The 15,874-nt window shown below is 40.8% G+C and overlaps 1 protein-coding gene across 1 annotated transcript in view; it reads right to left on the bottom strand.

The window, feature by feature from the left end:
- The window catches only part of LOC126284990 (helix-loop-helix protein delilah-like), a 49,403-nt gene extending 43,157 nt beyond the window's left edge, over positions 1–6,246 (bottom strand). The window contains exon 1 of the mRNA XM_049984284.1: positions 5,572–6,246. The gene's annotated coding sequence lies outside the window, so the exon portion shown is untranslated. The remainder of the gene's footprint in view (positions 1–5,571) is intronic.
- Between the last annotated feature and the right edge of the window lie 9,628 nt (positions 6,247–15,874).

Genomic DNA, 15,874 nt, shown 5'->3' with positions numbered 1-15,874 from the left:
TTCGAAAACGCTACTCTGCACTATGAAAGCCGAGTAAAATGTACAAACACTTACATGCTTGTATATTCAGTCCATTTCTGTGTCCAACTTCGCTAACACACTTGTGCACGTTTTATCCACACCGTGTCCACTATCAGAAGGAGGCCGCACTCGTAAATGCAAGTAGGTTACATTGCCTTCATTAAAAGATGCGAATGAATAATTGTTGGTAGTTGTATGTAGCGGATTCATTCACTCTGTTGTAGATTCGTTTAGCCTCATCTTAGGCAGGTTTCTCTAGACTGCTGTTTTGCTATTACTCTCCTTTGGGAGAGAGTGTTAATTTCTGCATGCACATATATTATCCGCAAGCCATTGGGCAGTGCATGGCGGCGGGAACTTCGTAGCAATTTTACAGATTATCTTTCACATTCCTTTCGCATATTGATTGAAGGAAAATTACTATCCACCTACCTCTGTACGCCCTCATCCCCCGTATCTTATTTCATTTCTTCGGTAGATACACTATTGTGCCAGCATAATAATCACGCTGCATTTTTATTTTTGAATGTAGGTTCCCTGCATTTAGCCAAAAGACTTTGACGAGAATTAAATCGACATTCTTCCGAGGATTTCCATGTAAGTACACTGACCATATCTGATCCTCCTTCGCATGGTCTGTAGCGGCCTGTTACGAACCCAGCAAAGCGTTTCTCAGTTGTCATGCCTGCTTGATGAGTATTGCAAACACTAGAATAATACCCTACAACTGTTCGCACTGGCGTCTTGTACGCAATTTATTTTATTGATGCACTGCGTTGTCCCAGAATCCTTCCAAGAAATGATTAATCTTCCTACTATCTCTTCGTTATTAGAATTCTGGGCAATCGCAGTGCATCTGTAAAGATATTACCTGTAAGGCGAAATTCTTGTTACCTGAAGCCACAGAGAAATAAGAAATCTAATAATGGATTACCTACAGCTCTACTATCCAATTTACTGTACCCTATATGTCCTGAAGCTTAAAATGGTAATATTAAATACAACAATATAGAACTGTTCCAATAGTTTAATTTTGCTATCCAGGTAAATGTGTACATTTTCCTCTAAAACTCCAGTATACATACAGCGTACTGCAATACCAACTGTTATCTTACAGATTACACAGCATTTATGATACAGAGAGGCGGCCAATGCAAGGAGGCATGTTAGGAACAGTGATAACACGCAGAAAGTTAAATAAATGATGAAGAGAAAGAGAGGTGCAGAGCGTCTCACAATGATATTTGTTCGATGTGAGCTGGGCTTGTGAGATTGACTAGCTACCTGATTATGGATTAAGAAAATGTTTTGCCGGATGCTCGGGATTAATGCTGTAGTGTAGTGCGTAGAGCTGATGATCGCAAAATTTGTAAATAGCAGACACCTCGATGTAGCAGCAAAAATATGAAAATGTGACTAAAACAGATTGATGTGTTAGTGATAAGACGAATAACATTCAAAAAATATTGGTGGATGACCAACATGAACAACCACACGACATTGTTTATATAAGAGTAGTGAATGAAGAGGCACAGGATTATTACATGGTAATGCTTGCCTGCAGGATGCTTTTGATTTCAGTGTGAAGCTCATGAGCTGCCTGTCGAACGACGCTCATGAGGCAATTATAGAATTACTGTATGGCTACCATGCTCGATTCAGACAAACAAGCGTAGAAATGACCACGAATATATAGTAAAATGTTATGAATTCGGCTTCTCCAACAACTGAGACTTAATAGTGGCACTTCGCAATATTTATCAAGAATATTTCTGGAAGATGATAACATATCAGTCGCTCATAGTATAACACGCTGTCGGCTCTCAAGTGAGAGGCTTAAATATCGACCTGCTAGTTTGCAACAAGCGCTTGTGTGAACAGGAAGTGTGAAGAACGAACACAAATCATGTTTTCAAACAACTGTTTACATCATTACATCATTATCTTATTTGCGTCGTGCAACATGAAGTTTTGGAAACCCTCTCTCAGATAAGACGTGAATCATTCAGAGAATCAAAAATTCTGACTCCTCTCACTATATAAACCTCCTTGGTGGCAATTGTAATCATCTGTATTGCTAATCAAACTTCGTAGTAAGAAATTGCACTTTATTTTGCTTTTTCATTGAAGGGAAATTCTTTGTAGAACGTTTCCATATGATTGGAATGCGAAAGTAATTGATCCGTGAATCTTATTAGACAGCAGAAGGCCACCTGCCAGCAATGGGTTTCATCTTCTCTCTTCCTTTCATTCCGTATCTAACTCAAATACAAATATTGGTGAAAGTGTTCCGCAAGAGTCAGTAACACATCTGACATTTCGCCAGCAGGTCGGAAGAGAATAGAAGAAAGTCACATCTACTAGGACATTCCCATCAACGCTTTGTGGGCTACTTGACTTCAGTTATAGGGTATATGGATGCAGCTTCTGTAGAAAGTAAGCCCATTTGTATGGTTATTTTTGGGGAGATATGCACAGGACCTAGAAAGGTAGCTCAGAGGTTAGGCTATGTGTCACTACCCCAGTCCCAGCCTGTCCATACAAACTCTAGCTTTACGTGCTTTCTCTAAATCGTGTAAGACAGAAACAGTCAGAGTAGTTCTGAAAAATACACGGGCTATTCATTATTCATTCTTGTCTAATACGAGCTTGTGCTTCGTCTCGGTGACTAAAACACTTTAATACACCTTCATTCCTTCCGTTTGTGATAGCAATAGCAGTTTTCAGTTGCCTGCCAGAAAAGGTTGCGCCGGCAGCTGTGACCGAGCGGTTCTAGGCGCGTCAGTCCAGAACCGCGGTGCTGTTACGGTCGCAGGTTCGAATCCCGCCTCGGGCATGGATGTGTGTGATGTTCTTAGGTTAGCTAGGTTTAAGTAGTTCTAAGTCTATGGGACTGATGTCCTCAGATGTTAAGTCTCATAGTGATTGGAGCCATTTTTGAACCATTTGAATCTGAAACGTTTCCTGGGTATTTGATGTTATCGTAAATCCTATGCTGATCTCAGAAATTTTGGTTTCTGACTTCCTCCCAAGGACTTTGCGTGGAGATTATTACAGTATGGATATGCTCTCGACACATAAAATGAGCATAAACTGCCAGTGTGCCCATTAAGGTCGTCCAGTGCTGTGTGTCGATTGCTATCAGGAGTGTGGTTACAATCTCGCTGTTCGATGGACCAGTGAACTTTTCAGACTGCCCCAGTTCAGTATACGCCATTTGATAAGAACGTGAGAATTTCGTGCAGTCCAGTATCTCTGACTACCAACAGGAGTCATTCATATGAATTTAACATTTGGTAAGCTATGCAGGAGTGTCGCAAACAGTCTGAAAAGCTTGAGAGCGTGTTGCAGTGTACGCTGTGATGGGAAATAATTATTATGGAAAAAAGTCCCTACGTTGCACCGTTTCCGAGTTAATTAACACTGAAGTTAGTCAATCAGCCGCAGCGTGCGCAGATTAAAACGGCCCGCCTGATACAACATGTGTCAATTGTTCTCCCAGCGCATACAACAGCACACGAATCTGCTCTGGCTTTGGTTCGGATACGATCCTCACTACCATCTTAAATCCAGTTTTTAAGTGCTCTCTTGTTCGTTTTTAGGAAACCAAACCTCGAACACATTTGGAAACACCGTTTCTAGCGGAGCACTTGAATTTGCGAGCGCAAACTTCAATTCTAATTAGCTCAGAAACGGCGCAAAAATCGAGCGCTTTTCGTAACAATTATTTCTCAGAAATACGTACCCTGCAAATCACTAACAAGCTCTTCAGACTGTTTCTGACCACGCTGTATAATATTAAGAGTACGTAGATATAACGAGCATAATATATGAAGAATCCTGCTGGTACATATCCCAAACAATTTTGACTCTGGACAGGCAATATGGAAAACTGAGTTCGTAAATAAATACCTAAAAGAATTTTACTCATTTTGACTCTGGACAGGCAATATGGAAAACTGAGTTCGTAAATAAATACCTAAAAGAATTTTACTCATTTTGACGCTGGATGTCCATATACTTAAATGAATCGAAACAACATCATGAACTCCTTTAAACCAGAAAATGGTACTGTACAGACGTCATCTCCTAAGCCCCCCCCCTTTTCCCCTTTACAATGTTTGGTTGATAATGTTACACATGTACGACTAGTACACAGACAAATAAATCTATTTTGGACAATTTAAAAGTAAAAATGTTCGTGATATGCTACAATAAAATAATGTGAGACCAACCATGCACTCGACTACATAACGCAATAGTACAAACAGTGACACAGAGAGACAGTTTTGATAACTTCTTATCCTTGTATGACTGAGTGTACCGAAAATTTCGCTCCAGGATTTATGACCGAATATGTACTTGCTTCGTATTATTATCGAATAGCTTATGCCAGACACTGCTTAACATACCTTTAAATGCGGCAAATACATACTGCGAATTTTCCTTTTTTTTTATAATTCAGAAAGGTCACCGAAATGTAAAACACAGACAACAGCCCCAGTAAGTTCTCAGTACTACTAAGATTTCTTGTCATATAATAATTGGTGCAGGTTCCGATGTTTCTTCTCCGTCTTGAGGGAGAAAGGAACGAGTATAAATTTGTGGAGGTGCTTTCTATGTAAATGTCTGAAGTTATTTTTCCGTTGAGGTACTTTTCCTTATATTCGTACGCTTTACTTACGTTCCTTCCCAACCATCTAAGTGTAAAATCATTTTACTTGAGATACCTTCCTGATGCATTATTGACTTTTTATTCTCAGAATTTAGTGAGACTCTTTAACGATTGTCATAATAACGATTCTTTCGTCTACTTTCACATTATTAGAAGTGCTTCCCTTCAGAGAGATGCACCTGAACAACCTTATCTGAAAGCCAAAAAGAAAAAGTGCATTCGTCGGTAAATTCACTTAAAGGTGTGGATTGCACACTTAATTTATATTATTTTAATTCTAATACGTATTCAGTGGAGTATCAATTCCTGCTGTAGTGGTTTGACAGGGGTAAACAGCACGACTCTTAAGTGAGAGTTCTTGGTATAGGCAACAGAAGGAGATGTATAATTTTTGTACCGGTGAGTAACTTGCTATGTGTAGTTGCGTGAAATGTAGCACTTATTGCTAATTAAGATGATGTAGTTCTCTATGGATTCGTGCAAGAAGTGTGTCTAATTTACAGTTCTTCAGCAGTTTTTGACTAAAAAGATCCGTGATCAGGAGACCGTAATTTTTCATATTAATATTTCGTCCGTAGTTTTCATTCTAATATAAGTTACTTTTTTATTGTAACCTTATTTAACTGTTAATCTAATTTTTAATCTCTTTTTTAGTACCAAAAATATTTTCGTAGTTTTCCACACACTGGAGACTTAACTTTATTCTGTGTTTTACAGAGAGATTTTAAAGGTTCATTGAGCAAGTAGGGCATCTGTGCGTTGTAAACGACGTTTGTTTAAAAGTAACTGCAATAACGTAAGAAAAACGATACTAAAGTGTAAATACTGTACAATACAGATGAAATGAGAAACTTGTGTCATAAATGAACACTTACCTTAAAATGATTTCGCTGACTGCTCTGGCCACTAATACACATGAAATGTGACAGTAAGTGGCGGAATGTCCGCGATACAGTTCAGATATTTGTGGTGCGGTGTTGTCGGCTAGACTACAAATTCGGTTCAGACTGGTCGCTGATCAGTTACTATGGCGGACAACGATTGATTTTGTTAACAAGTACTCTTGCAGCGACATTACAGTAAAGCACGTCATGAACAACTCATATAACGGATACTGAGCAAGCTGTGGAAGTCTGTACTTTCTCATGTCAATCATATATTTTTGAGTGCTGAGTACTGACACAGTGCAAGCGTTCCGTAGAAGTTATTATTTGCATGGTTTCTAGTTTTCAGATCATACGTAAAAAGTTCTTTTCACCACGAATGTCAATAAATTCTTCGTTTGTTGGTCTCATCACATCATTTTGGAGTGAAAAGGAGTTAAGCCAAATGATATCCACAGTTCGCTGAAGCAGGAATCTGTAATCCGATTATCAGTATCAATAAGTGGATGTCATGTTGATGATCCCGTATGATTGAAACGTATATGACGCTGTACGAGAGTTCGTGTTCTAACCACGCATAGAAGTCTCCGTGTGGCACCTGCGGCACTCGGCAACGCGACGCACGGGCTCTCCTGCGACGTCTGCAGCACGTGTTGCCGTGGCGCCTGCCCCAGCGGCACTGCCGGCCGGCCGGCCCGTCGCACGCGCCGGCGTCCAGGGAGGCGCGCCTCCCCACCCTGTCCAGCGGCAGAAGAGGCTGCGCCTCCAGCCAGCTGGAGCTACCAGCTACCGGCCGCTGGGCACGAGCCGGGCAGGCTTCGCCGCCGTTAACTGTTACAGTTACGAGACTGTTAACCACACATAGATGACCACCCCGTAAAATTTATCGCCCTTGCGCTGTATTTGATTTTCAGCGTTTCTTAACTTGGCAGAAAAAACACCGAATACTCACTTCCTCGTCGCTTTTCCGTTGTATGCTCATAACTACCTTTTCCAGTCTTTGACGTATCAACTGGGACCACGTAACAACTTCAGTTTCTCTTGTTTCTTCGTCGTTTCCAATTTTTTTCAGTAGTCCTTCATCTTCTACCCAAGTTGTCTTTTCATTTCTAGCGTCCATCTTGTCCCTGATTTCTTGTATTTTCGCCTTCTCGTATTTCTACCGTTTCTATCGTTTTAGAGTTATATTCATTATGGCAACTACTGTCATACTTATAATCAATAATATTTTGTGTAGTTATCATCGAGGAATTACGTTATTTATATTTCATGCGTTGCTATACTTTTTACTTTTCTCTTAGTTTCTTCTGAAGACTTAAGCTGGGTAGGACATCAAACGGGCCGACTTGGAGCACGAGAGGCATCACAGGACATTTTAATTTCCACTGTCTATACTTTTACAAATAAATTTATCAAACTTTGGCAGCATCACCATGACGGATTGAGGATTACACCCATTGCAGTGTAAGTTCGAAAACATAACAAAATGAATTATTTTAGGTGCGAAATTTCATCATTTTTTTCACTTTCTAATGGCTGCATTTGATGTTATAGGTACACTTTTCTTCATAAGTTAGAGAGATTCTTCGATGAATTTTGCACAGCTGTATGAAACTCTAGAATTTATTTAATTTACGAAAAGACAAATGAACTATTATATTTTAAACATCATGTTTAGAAAAAAACGCAAATTTTATAATTACCTAAATTTTTACCAAAGTTTATAATAAATTTGTAAAATTCTTGAGTTTCATACACCTTTAATTATGGTTTGTATGCTGTGCAAAATTCATCGAAGAATCTCTTTACTTATGAAGAAAAGTGTACCTACAGCAACAAATGCTGCCATTAGTAAGTGAAAAAATGAAGATATTTCACATGTAAAAAAAAAAAAATATTTCGTATGCTTTCAAACTTCCACTGCTAAGAGTGTGAATTCTGAATCCTTCCTGGTCATGCTGACAATGTTTTATGAATTTATTTTTAAAAGTATAGACAGTGGAAAATAAAATGTACAGTGGTGCCCCTCCTGCTCCAAGTCGGCCCACTTGACGTCCTACCCCCCTTAACTCAAGCTAGGTACGTTTTTTTACCGTTGTCATTCAAAGAACATAAGGTAATGAAGTAAGTTTTTTTTTTCGTAGTGGAACGCAACATCCACCACAGAGAAAATCTGCACGACAGAGGAACAGAAACGCTTTCCCTGTCACAGATACACCCGCTGATTCAGCTGCCCGTAACGGTTTTATGCAATCCGCAATGCCTTCAAAACCCAAAAATTATTAGTCCTACATTAAAAATGAAATGAAACTTTTTGTAGAAAATTTAATATACTTAAATTCTGTACTTTGCCGCAATGGATACACCGGTTCCCGTAAGATCACCGAAGTTAAGCGCTGTCGGGCGTGGCAGGCACTTGAATGGGTGACCATCAGGGCCGCCGTGCGCTGTTGCCATTTGTCGGGATACACACAGCCTCGTGATGCGAACTGAGGAGCTACTCGAGCGAATAGTAACGGCTCCGGTCCAAGAAAAACATCATAACGACCGGGAGAGCGGTGTGCTGACCACACGTCCCTCCTAACCGCATCCTCACCTGAGGATGACACGGCGGTTGGATGGTCTCGATGAGCCACTTGTGGCCTGAAGACGGAGTGATTAAATTCTGTACCTGGATACGTTGCATTTTCTTCTTGAATAATAGAGTTACTATGGCGTCAAGCGAAAACGAATCCCAGTGCAAAATTAAACTACGATAAACGCCCTGCAAGAAGAACCTATTCATTTTTTTTCTGTGGGACTAATACACTGAAACGCCAAAGAAACTCCTATAGACATGCGTATTCAAATTCAGAGATATGCAAAGAGACAGAATATGGCGCTGCGGTCGGAAACGCCTATATAAGACAACAAGTGTCTGACGCAGTTGTTACGTGGTTACTGCTACTACAGTGACAGGGAATCGAGATTTAAGTCAATCTGAACGTCGTGTTATAGTTGGCGCACGAACGATGGGGCACAGTATCTCCGAGGTAGTGATGAAGTGTGGAATTTCCGGTACGACCATTTCAAGAGTGTACCGTGAAAATCAGAAATCCGGTAAAACATCAAATCTCTGACATAGCTGAGGCCAGAAAACGATCCTGGGAGTACAGGGTCAACGACGACTGAAGACAATCGTTCAACGTGACGGAAGCACATCCCTTCCGCAAATTGCTGCACATTTCAATGCTGGGCCATCAACAAGTGTCAGTGTGAGAATTATTCATCGATATGGGCTTTAGGAGCCGAAGGCCCACTCGTGTACCCTTAATGACTGCACGACACAAAGCTTTACGCCTCGCCTGGGCCCGTCAACACCAACATTGGACTGTTGATGGGTGGGAAGACGTTGTCTTTTCGGAAGAGTCTCGTTTCAAGTTGTATGGAGTGGATGAACGTGTACAGGTATGGAGACAACCTCATGGCCTCGCATGTCAGCAGGGGATTGTTCAAGTTGGTGGAGGTTCTGTAATGATTTGGGGCGTGTGCAATTGGAGTGATATGGGGCTCCTCATACATCTAGATACGACTGTGACAGATGACACATACGTAAGCATTCTGTCTGATCACCTGCATCCATTCATATACTTTGTGCATTCCGAAGGATTTGGGAACTTCCATCAGGACAATGCGCCACCCCACACATCCAGAATTGATACAGAGTAGCTCCAGGAACACTCTTCTGAGTTTAAACACTTCCGCTGGCCACAGAACTCCCCAGACGTGAAAATTATTGAGCATATCTATGATGTCTTGCAACGTGCTGTTCAGAAGAGATCCCCAACCCCTTGTACTCTTACGTATTTAGGGAGAGCCCTGCAAAATTCATGGTGTCAGCTTCGCTCCAGCACTACTTCAGACATTAGTAGAGTCCTTGCCATGTCGTGCTGAAGCACTTGTGCGTGCTCGCGATGGATCTGCATGATATTAGGCAGGTGTACCAGTTTCTTTGGTTCTTCAGTGCAGTTTGCACCTAGCGAGCCAGAGAGTGTGAAAACGTTACGTGTGGCATTTAATGGCATTGTGAGTTCTATAAAACTGACCGGTAGGTGCACCTGAATCAGGCTGTATACAGAACAAGCTAATCTTTGCTGAAATGGAGAATCATGCGTCTGAGATTCAGGACAAGTATTTCTGAAATAAGTGCAATAAATGACAAATGGGCAATACACCAACTTTTTTTACTGGTTTGTAGCAGTTAACAGCACTAGGATTGAGTCCCATTTTTGAGCTGTACATGCTAGCATCTATTTCGTCTTCTTTCATTGCAGTATTCATTCTTATTAAAATATGTATGACATTTTATAAAACTTTATAGTGTTAGCACAAAATGGACTTACGAACAGCCAGAAGAGGACTAAACTCTTGTTTTTTATACAAGTATCGAACATTAGAGAATGCTGCTATTTATACATGCATCAAATATTCCAGAATATAAAAACATTACCAACTGAAAATTGTTCTATAACATTCCAGAAAAGAAACTCAGTAAATAACGAATAATTGCTGGCGGTCGCGCTTGAAAGGACAGCTCACAGCGTGCGAGCCAGCAATGCCAACAATTACGCCACACACCGAACAACACGACGGGCCGCAGTGCTCACTTTTCTGAAGAGACAGCAAACCGCTGTTTCACGAGCCACTCTGGATATATACCTCGTCGATGGTCCCCTGTGTTGCACCGCTGGCGCGTCCACACAGTCTCATCGTACTATTACAGTGATGAGCATCGAAGGCCGACCCTCCTGTCGAGCCATCGTGCTCATCGAGGGGGTCTTCAGTTCCTTTTAAACCTCACGTCGTCGATTTGCTCTTCAGGACTGTAGTTGGGCTTCATAGGGAAGACGTGGACTATGTCTATGGGCATTCGTTTACTTTACAAAGGGTCGTACTCATCAACTTCATATGTGACATCCGACAAGCGACGGAAATGTGATGCGGCCAACAGTAGAGGTTTTTTAAAATTTTCCTATTCTCAAAATTTTCGCAAAGGCATAAAAATCCAAACCTAGTCTCCGCAACTGCTTCTCACTATCAGGTGCTTGGCGTTTTAGCGCTCTCGGTTTTGCTTTTAGTTGTCCAGGGTCTGACTGTTGAGCAAGCAGCCTTGCTTCTTTGGTCCTGGAGACAAGGGTTTCTAACGTTGTGTCTTCCGGCTAAAACGAAAACAGTGTATCAGTTGCCGTTTTATCCTTGTCTCTGTTGAGTAGAAAGTACGGCTTGAGGCCTGTGGCGTCTTGCTTCGCTGTGTTTTACAGGGTGCATCATAATTAATGACGTAACCGCATTCAGTTGAAAGAACACGATACTAGAAGCAGAAAAGGTTTCAGTAAACATAGGGTCGAAAATGCATATCTTAAGATCTGCGGGCAAGTTTTCATCTTCAAATGGTTCAAATGACTCTGAGCACTATGGGACTTAACTTCTGAGGTCATCAGTCTTCTAGAACTTAGAACTAATGAAACTTAACTAACCTAAGGACATCACACACATCCATGCCCGAGGCAGGATTCGAACCTGCGACCATAGCGGTCGCGTGGTTCCAGACTGTAGCACCTAGAACCGCCCGGCCCCTCTGGCCGGGTTTTCATCTTCGATAGTGTGAAACAAATCTCTTCTACTGCAAATTGTTTGCTTTCCATATTTTGGGAAGTGGTAGTATGGACCAAAACAAGAAAAAAAATCCAGTAAATACGTGCTGTAAAATGCAGTCTTTAAGAGCTATGAGAACTTGTTCATCTTTGCTACTTTGAAACACAACTCTTCTAATGATCAAGTGCTCCTAACTTTTGGTCCATACTACCACTTTCCAAAATATGGAAAGCAAAGACCTTGCAGTAGAACAGATTTGTTTCACAGTACCGAAGATGACAAGCCGGCCGATGTGGCCAGGCAGTCTAGGCGCTTTAGTCTGGAACCACGCGAGCGCTGCAGTCGTAGGTTTTATTTTTATTTATTTATTGTTCCGTAGGACCAAATTCAGGAGAAGTCTCCATGGTCATGGAACGAGTCAATACATGAAATTATAACACGATATTAGAAACAGATAAAATGAAATATAAAAAAACATATTCAGGTGACAAGTCGTAAATTTCAATAAAGGAAATCAACAATGTAACACTGGAATTTGCTTAATATTTTACCTCTTCCAGGAGCTCCTCGACAGAATAGAAGGAGTGAGCCATGAGGAAACTCTTCAGTTTAGACTTAAAAGAGTTTGGGATACTGCTAAGATGTTTGAGTTCTTGTGGTACCTTATTGAAAATGGATGCAGCAGAATACTGCACTCCTTTCTGCACAAGAGTCAAGGAAGTGCATTCCAAATGCAGATTGGATTTCTGCCTAGTATTATCTGAGTGAAAGCTGCTAACTCTTGGGAATAGGCTAATATTGCTAACAACAAACGACATTAAAGAAAATATATACTGTGAGGGCAATGTCAGAATTCCCACACTATTGAATAGGGGTCGACAAGACGTTCTCGAACTTACACCACATATAGTTCGAACAGCCCGTTTTTGAGCCAAAAATACCCTTTTTGAATCAGAAGAATTACCCCCAAAAATAATACCATACGACATAAGCGTATGAAAATATGCTAAGTAGACTACTTTTCGTGTTGAACTGTAACTTATTTCAGATACTGTTCTTATAGTAAATAAAGTAGTATCTAGTTTCTGAACAAGATCCTGAACATGGGCTTTCCACAACAGTTTACTATCTATCCGAACGCCTAGGAACTTGAACTGTTCCGTCTCGCTTATAATATGCCCATTCTGTCTTATCAAAATATCGGTTCTTGTTGAATTGTGAGTTAGAAACTGTAGAAACAGAGTCTTACTGAGATTTAGCATCAAATTATTTTCCACAAGCCACGAACTTATTTCATGAACTACGTTATTTTATACTGTTTCAATATTACACACAAGATCCTTCACTATCAAGCTGGTGTCATCAGCAAACAGAAATATTTTCGAATCACCTGTAATACTTGAAGGCATATCATTTATACAAATAAGAAACAGCAATGGCCCCAGCCCCGACCCTTGGGGAACGCCCTACTTGACAGTGCCCCATTGGGACTGAACATCACTACCACTCTCAATATTGCGGAGAATTACCTTCTGATTTCTGTTCTTAAAGTAAGAGGCGAACCAATTGCAAGCTACTCCCCTTACTCTATAATGGTCCAACTTCTGCAGTGATATTTTGTGGTCAACACAATCAAAAGCCTTCGTTAAATCAAAGAAAACACCTAGCGTTCGCAACCTTTTATTTAATCCGTCCAAAGCCTCACAGAGAAAAGAAAATATATCATTTTCAGTTGTTAAACCATTTCTAAAACCAAACTGAACAATTGACAGCAAATTATGTGAATTTAAATGCTCCAGTAACCTTGTATATACAACCTTCTCGATAACTTTATCAAACATCGTTGGCATAGAATTAGGTCTATAATTGTCAGCATATCCCTGTCTCCCTTTCTATAAAGTGGCTTTTCTACCGAGTACTTTAATCGGTCAGGAAACCGACCACTCCTAAAGGAAAAGTTACAGATATGTCTAAGTACTGGGCTAACATACATAGAACAATACTTCAGTATTCTGTTAGATACCCCGTCATATCCATGAGAGTTCTTGGTCTTTAGTGATTTAATTATTAACTCAATCTCCCTCTTGTCAGTATCATGGAAGAGTATTTCAGGTAAAAGTCTCGGAACACTTTTTTCTAAGAGCGCTGTATGATTCCCTGTTGGGACTAGGTTTCTATTTAGTTCACCTGCTATATTCAGAAAGCGATTATTAAATACTGTACATATATGCGACTTGTCAGTAACACGGACATTCCCACAACGCACTGATTCTATATCCTCGACCTGTCTCTGCAGACCAGCCACTTCCTTTACGACTGACCAAATGGTTTTAATTTTATCCTGAGACTTAGCTATTCTATCTGCATACCACATACTTTTTGCCTTCCTAATAACATTTTTAAGCACCTTACAATACTGTTTGTAATGGGCTGCTGCATTTAGATTTTGACTGTTTCCAACCTTTTGATATAATTGCCACTTTGTTCTATAAGATATTCTTATACCTGTAGTCACCCACAGAGGCTGCCTGTTTGTGCTAGTACCCTGTTTTGAACGTTCTAACGGAAAGCAACTTTCAAAGAGCACGAGAAAAGTCTTGAGAAAAGCATTATATTTATCGTCTACTGTAACAGCGCTATAAACATCTTGCCACTCTAGTTCCTTGATAAGGTTTACAAAGGTCTCTACAGCAACTGGATCAGCTTTCCTAAACAGCTGATGACTATATTTAACACGTGTTGCAGCACAAAAATATTTTAGAGTTAAAATTTGTGCATCATGATCTGAAAGACCATTCACTTTTTTGCTAACAAAATGCCCTTCTAATAATGAGGAATGAACAAAAATGTTGTCTATGGTTGTTCTACTGTTCCCTTGCACTCTCGTTGGAAAGAATACGGTTTGCATAAGATTATATGAATTAAGGGGTCTACCAGCATCCTCTTTCTTGCACAATCACTTATACAATTAATATTGAAGTCACCACACATAACTAACTTTTTGTATTTCCTATAAAGTGAACCAAGAACCTCCTCTAGCTTTAGCAAAAATGTTGTGAAATCGAAGTCTGGGGATCTATAAATAACAACAGTTAGAAGTTTAGCTCCGTTAAATTTAACCACACCTGCACAGCATTCAAACACCTTTTCAGTGCAGTACTTTAAAACATCAATTGACACAAATGCGATGCCGTTTTTCACATACATGGCTACTCCCCCACACCGCAAAGAGCTCCTCGAATAGCTGCCAGCCAAGCTGTATCCTGGTAAAGGGAGCCTCTGAATTATCTCCTTATTTAAGAAGTGTTCAGATATACCAATAATTTCAGAGTCAACATCTATAAGCAATTCACTAACTTTATGTCTAATACCTTGAATATTTTGATGGAATATACTAATTTCCTCATTACTCGGATATTTAAGCTTTGTCAAAAGTGGTTCCTTTGTTAGAGAGACTTCCCTTAAGCAGGAATACCTATCAGCTCACTTCAATCTAAAAAAGGTGCAGCTCTAACACCCACTACTGCTGGAATTTTCGCATGAGCGTTCCAACCAACCCCACCTATGCTGTCACCTATAAGCTTTGCCAACCTCCCCTTCCCATACCTGTTGAGGTGCAGGCCACGTCCAGTGAAACCCGTCCTGCTGATAGACTCCACCGACACCACTGAAATGTGACCCAGGTTTTCTGTCATCAGTGCACCCCCAAGTCTGATGTTATTACGCCTGACGACTGTATTAAGATGAGGCCGCTCGTGACGCTGAAACAGTTCCACGAAATGCACATTCGTGTTGCCAGTCTGAGTGGCTATCTTTTCCAGGTCACCATATATGTCATACTTCCCATCCCTATCAATACTATTAGCAGCCCCACCCACAAACACTACCTGATCCTCTTTAGTAAAATCCCTACATAACCCCCCTATGTTCACTGTCACCTGAGCCAATCCCGCATTAGGCTTCACAATGCTGGTGACCTGGTACTCACTCCCCAGCACTTCCTGCATCTGCTGGCCTACACCTCTGCGATGAGAACTACCTAACAGCAGAACCTTCTTCTTTCTCTTCGACTTTGCAACTGTTCTAGCCACCGTAACTACTGAGGTCTGCTGCATACTTCCTACATCTACAGCTACTAGAGATTCCTCTCCACTAGACTCTGACAGTTGGTCATATCTGTTGTAAACACCAATAGTACTCAGCCTTTTTTACTTCTAGTATCATGTACTTTCAACTGTATGCGTTTACGCCATTAATTATGATGCACCCTGTAAAGGAATTTTATGAAGGGCAGTGTTGTATCCAAATCTCTATGCTCGACGCCATCGTGTCTGCAAAAATCATATTAAAGCGTACCGTGAGGCCATTTGTCTATGAGAAGTAGGCAGTTGACTTCATGTGGGTGATGTCGCAACGTGAAATCAGATTTGATACTATGGTATCAGAGATTGTCACACAGGGTGTTCCGTTCTTCATAATAATGTCTTCTGCAAGGAACAATGCAATTTCCGCAGTTTTGGCAGTCAGCAGTTACTGACAGAGGAGCGGACTAGATAGTTGGTGAACACTATTATCCATCTATTCCCATTTGTTGACTTCGCAAAGTTCCCCAAGAGGCCGATTCCAGTTCGTTGGGATGGCACTGCCGCCGGTGGAGTTC

This window comes from Schistocerca gregaria, chromosome 1, assembly GCF_023897955.1.
Source record: "Schistocerca gregaria isolate iqSchGreg1 chromosome 1, iqSchGreg1.2, whole genome shotgun sequence".
In the NCBI taxonomy this organism is placed as follows: Eukaryota; Metazoa; Arthropoda; class Insecta; order Orthoptera; family Acrididae; genus Schistocerca; species Schistocerca gregaria.
The sequence above is the reverse complement of the archived record's forward strand: the minus strand, read 5'-3'. Positions and strand labels throughout refer to the sequence as shown.